This window comes from Solanum dulcamara, chromosome 2 (genome assembly GCF_947179165.1).
Source record: "Solanum dulcamara chromosome 2, daSolDulc1.2, whole genome shotgun sequence".
NCBI lineage: Eukaryota > Viridiplantae > Streptophyta > Magnoliopsida > Solanales > Solanaceae > Solanum > Solanum dulcamara.
The window spans coordinates 76,049,801-76,056,073 of NC_077238.1; positions in this window are offsets into that span (position 1 = coordinate 76,049,801).

Genomic DNA, 6,273 nt, shown 5'->3' on the forward strand with positions numbered 1-6,273 from the left:
TTAAATCTGTTAGGATCTTTTAAATTAAGTTTTCTTAATTTCTTTAAAAAATTAAGTGGCGACTCTTCTATTCTAAAATTGATTTTTTTCTCTATAAAGTTGAAATTAATTTTAAAACCATCTTTTTCCGATAGAACAGTCATTAACTTGGTATGAATTTTGTAGTTGTCACAAATTGGTGTGCAATGTATTTTTTATGTATATAAATGACATGTAATTGACATAGTGTGATATGATTTATAATCAGCATGAAATTGATATTTAGTTGGTATTTAATCTCTAATTCGTCTACATTTATGATTTTTGTATAGTTATAGAATATGTTATTATTTTTTTCGATATCTATTTTATAGTTATATGTAATATTTAAATGGTATGAAAATTTGATATATTGTGCCATTATATAGGTATTTCATAGTTTGTATGAAATTAATATGACTTTGTTATAAAATGTATATGCATTTGCATTAATCTGATATAAAATATGTATAAAAGTTATTTATATTTTATATTATGTAATACATTAAATTTATGATGGAATAGGAAAGTATATATGTTGATTTCCAAATAAAGGAAATTATGTATTACATGCAGGACATGTCGTCAAGAGGGACACAACAGGAAGACATATTCAAATTATCTTGCTGAAAATTAGTCATAATTTGTTTTTATTTTAGTTTAGCTATTTAATTGTGACAAACACATATTTTGATGTTTTTGATCTTTTAACTCAATGAATTCTGATTTCAGAATATTTATTATGTGTAATAGTTAATCCTTTGTGTATGCATTATTTTTCAAATATATACTCAAAAACTAAAGTTGGTTAATGGTGATAATCATTTAGTATCCACATGGTATCCAATTGGCATCCACTTGAAAAATTAAGTCCACCAATGCATGTAGTTGGTATCCAACTGATATCAAACTGGAAAAGTCTAACCATGTATGGAATTGATATCTAATTGATATCCAGCTGAAAATACAACATATAATTAACATTTCAACCGAGTAAGCCAAGCTAAAATTAGTTCATGTTGTATCCAATTGATGTCTATATGGATAGCTTAAGTGTAAAGAAATATGCAATTGGTATCTAAATTGAATTTCAAAATATTTAATTCTTACTACTTTGTGTATGTAGTGTTTTTCAAAACTAAAATTCCAATTTAGATACCAGTTTTAATTAAGATTTCATATTATTATCTCCCTATTGAATCAAGATTGAATGAATGTTGCCATATTTCATACTGATTTTTTTTATGTTACTTTAAATAATTTATATAAAAAATAAATTAATTTAAAATCATGGATGAAAACATAAAATTTGTACTGAAGATAAATAGGGAAGAAAAAGAAAAACAATTTAATGTGGGTACATTAAGGGAGAAAATTGTGTGAGGGTATTAAGAAGAGATTAAAAATATAAAACAGATTTAAGTAATAAGAATACTAAATAAAAAAATGATTTTCAAATAAAAAATACAAAAAATGATGTCAATTTTCAAAACAATAAAAAAATGTCGTAGAAATAAGGAGGAAAGAGAAACTAATACAATAGATTGATACTATTAATTAGGATATTAATTAGTAGATTGATAACAACCAAAATAGAGTCAAGCTAAATGGAGAAAATCAAGGATTGATATATCTGGTCATTTATAAAACTCTATATTTAAGGAATTGAGTAATTTAAGGACAGTTCTATTTCGCTTTAAACTTCTTAGCCTTATCTAATCTTTTTTATGTTTTTACTAAGCCGAAGGTCTTTCGGAAATAGCCGTCTTACCTTGGTAGGAATAAGGTCTGCGTACACTTTACTCTCCCCAGACCCCACGTTGTGGGATTTCACTGAGTTGTTGTTGTAAATTTGTTTTACATGAGTTACAACAAATCAATTGATTGAGAAATTTAAGGCTTTTAATATTTAGGATTGATGAAAATCCCAACTTTTATGGTAACTAAATAAAATGCCATTTTTTATTAAATATATATATTTCGTTTTTAATACTTTAATTAATGCATATTATTTTCAAATCTATATAACTTGAAAGCTTTTTATTGCTACAACCTTAAAATTTAGAAGACCTATCTACTTAAATAATATAGTATATAGTATTAACTATGAATTTTAGTATATGTTTCACATTTATCGAAAATGACAATATTTGTTTTTATTCGAAATAGAAAAAAAGTAAAGTACCTTTCTTTTCTTTTTTCTCTCTCCTACTTTTCTTATCTAAATAAAGTTTTCTCTCTTCTGTTTTTTCATTTCTTTTCTCTTTCTCTTTTCTCTCTACTTCTTCTCTTCTTTTTTGTCCCTTTTTCCTCCTTTTTTTTCTGTCCATGTTTTTCTCTTTCTCTTTCTCTTTCTCTTTCTCTTTCTTCCCTTTTTAGAAATAATAATTAATTATTTTAATTTAAAACTTAATTTTGAATTAGATATTATAGAAATGATACTTTTATTATTTTTAAAATTGATTTTTTTTTATATAAATACATATATAATGCATTTCTAATACAACAAAAATAAATAAATATAAGTGATAAGTGTAATACATTTTAAATTCAATATATTATACATACTATAGCCATGTTTCAATGCACGTGGTGGATATATAACTAATTATTTTTAACACAAATGTATTATAAGTATTATGTGTGAATTTCAAACATTGTAGTACTATTCAAATTAATTTACGCTGTTAGAAATGTATTATATTTGTCGAAATAACAACAATTAAATTCATAACAATATATAATATTGAATTCTAATTGTAATATATTTTGAATTCAATATATTATACTTATTATAGAGATGTTTCAATGCACGTGGTAAATATATAACTAAAATATTTTTAATATAATAATATATTCTGTTAATAAGAGAAAAAAATAAAAAATAATTATAATAGATTTTGAATTCAATATATTATAGGCATCTTTCAATGCACGCAGTGAATATATAACAAAATTTTTTTAATATAATAATATATTCCATAAAGAAGAGAAAAAATAAAAAAATATTATAATAGATTTTGAATTCAATATATTATAGATATGTTTCAATGCACGTGGTGAATATATAACTAAAATATTTATAATACAATAATATATTTTAGCACCATTAATAAGAAAAAAAATAAACAATAATTAAAATACATTTTGAAATCAATTTATGATACATATTGTAGGCATCTTTCAATAAATGTGGTGAATATATAATTAAAATATTTTTAATACAAATATATCATAAGTATTATAAGTGAATTTCAAACACTTCGATAATATTTAAATAAATTTTAAATTAGGATAATTAATTATTATTTTTTAAAAAAAAGGTAGAAAGAAAAAGAGAATGAGAAAGAAAAAAATAGATAGAAAAAAAAGAAAGAAGAAACCGCAAAAAGGGAGAGGAAGGGAGAGGGAGAGGGAGAGAGAAATAAGGTAATGAAATGATTTTAGTTATTAATTAAGATAAGTATGCTATAGACCGTAATTTAAAATAAGTAACCTAAAAAGGTAATTATTAATCTAAAAGAGTTCATTTATGTAAAAATTCCAATTTAAAAACTACTGTCACAAATCAAAATTTCTTACATTAAAAACAATTGTTGGCCGTAAAGTTTGCATAATTATAAAGAAAAAATTAGTGAACTAATCAAAATTCTCAACTTATTTTGTGAAAAGGACTACAGTTTAAAAAAATTGTCAATAATAACGATATTATAGTTCTATAGCAAATTAATAGTATTCCAATTTAGTAGCTAATTTTTCTCAACTTGTTATGCACACATTTTTTAAAGAAATAAATAAAAAATTAATTGTAAAGTGATCCACTCTTTTAATGGTCACATTTCTTTTCCCCATTTTCTATTCTCTCTCTAATTTTTTTTTCAATTCATACTTATCTCTCTTCCTTCTTCTCTATTTTTTTTTTCAAAATTTTCAAAATCTCTCCCCAATAAAATCTCACTGATTTAGGTAACAAAATATTCATCATCTATCATGGTAGATTTTTATTGACTTGTATTATCTATCATTTCTCATTATTTGCATCCTACTAAATCTCTTTTTATATTTAGTATTTTCTTAATAATATTTGTATTCATTACTATTATCATTATATCTGTAGATTTTAGGATTATTGTATCCTTTAACAAATAGTATTCATTCCAAAATAGAAGTTTATTATAGTTGCATTCATATTAGTATGTATTCAATCTAGATGTATGCCACTTATATTTAAAATTTTATCTACAATATTAGAATGTATTCACTCCCAATGTATGTCATTTAATTAGTTATAGTAATTTGATGTCTTCTAAATCTGTATTTTTGTTAATAGTAATTGTATCCTTTAATTATATTTATAGTTTAACCGAAAATAATATCCTTTATCTATCATTTATTTTATATTTATTATTTAGTCTTGTATATTTTTCATGCAAATTGTATTTCATTGAATTTTTGTATCCTTTCTAAATATTTATAGGCAAGTAGATCTATATTCCATTATACATGATTTGTATTTTATTATATTTTTGTATCCTTTTTTGAATATCTATAGACAAATAGATCTGTATTTCATTCTACCCGATTTGTATTTCATTGCATTTTTTTGTATTCTTTCTGAATATTTATAGGCTAGTAGATCTATATTCTACTTAACCTGCTTTGTATTTCATTTCATTTTTGTATCTTTTCTGAACTATGGTCCAATTTTTTATCAGACCATCTTTTTGTTTTATGTATCATTTCTCAAGTTATATTCATTTTCTATAAATATGCTTGTTGTGTTTTTCGGATCGATCTACTTTTTGTAACCATAAATTTTAACAAACGAATTGCATTTACACAAGAATTGAAGATCGTTAATGGAGGATGAGGAAGAAGATTGAAACTCCTTAATAGAGGAAGAGAAAAAACTGATAATTGAATTCACCTATTTGAATCTCCTAATAAGTAACGTAATTAGCATTTATCATATTTGAAAGATACTCTGTCATAATTTTCTCCAATCTATTTTTAATTACTTGTATTCTATTAAATAAAAAACAAAAAAAAATGCAAAAAATATCTAAACAGCAAGTCAAATTATTGCCATTGTCAATAAATAATAAAATATAGTTAGAGAATCCTATTAAATACTAAAATGTTTTCTTTTTGAAAATTTCCTCAATTGTAAAAACAAATGGGCTTCAACATAAATGTCAGGCCCCGTACAGCACCAAGGAAACTATATTCATCTTGACCCGTTAAATTTATCCTAACTTGCCCCCTTTAAGAGTGTGTTTTGTCTCGCCCTGCCCTAATTTCCATCCCTAAATATGATCAATAGCAGTACCTCCAAATCTTAAAAGTGTCAAATTTAAATATATGTATTAAATTTACGCTACTAATTAAATGTGTTTTACCTCTTAATTCAAATTTCGCCATTCTTTTTAGGATAAAAAAAAATATAAAATTCAAATTTGGCATTCATGTTTAACTCTAGTTCTTCTTTCTTCGATTTTTTTTTTCAAGAACGCTGATTTGCTTTTGCTTGAGAAATTCTCGATATTGAATTTGCAAAATCCGCCCCCCTCTTTGTGAATGTTCTTTTCTTTTTATAGCTCTTGTATGAAGACCTAGTTGTGTTCTATACGAAAAGTGAATATTCAGCATATTACTTTTTCTTATAATAGTCTTATTGTGCTGTTCTTTATTTCAGAGTTCTTGACTTTTAATAAGGATTCATGCAGTTTCCGTATCTTCATACTTTATCATCCATCTAGTGAACCTGATTCACATTTATCATTATCAAAACCTGCTTAAATATTGCTATCTCATTAATATGTCAAGTTTGAGTGGTTATCTAGATATTTATCTAATTATTTATCGATATCAGACATGTTCGAGGAAGTTTAGCTTCCAACTTTTTCATTGTCTTTTTTCTTTTTCATTGCATGAAAAAAAAATCTCCAACCAAGATTCCATTGTCTATTATAAAAGATACTAAACTACACCATTCGAGGAAATTTAACGTCCAACTTAGTCTTGTTAATTTAGTCTTTGATTGGGTCCCACTTGTTTCAGTCCGGTGCTTTGAATTGATATATTTCCTATTAACAATAAAGAGAGTGAGTAGAACTCCAATTACTTTTAATTAAAAAAATTTATATTACTAATTAATATTTAATGCAAACAAATAAAACCTTAGTCTTTGCTTGGATCTCACTTGCCGCAAATCATGCTTCTCCGTTAGAACTATCTTCCGCAACTTTCGGGCAA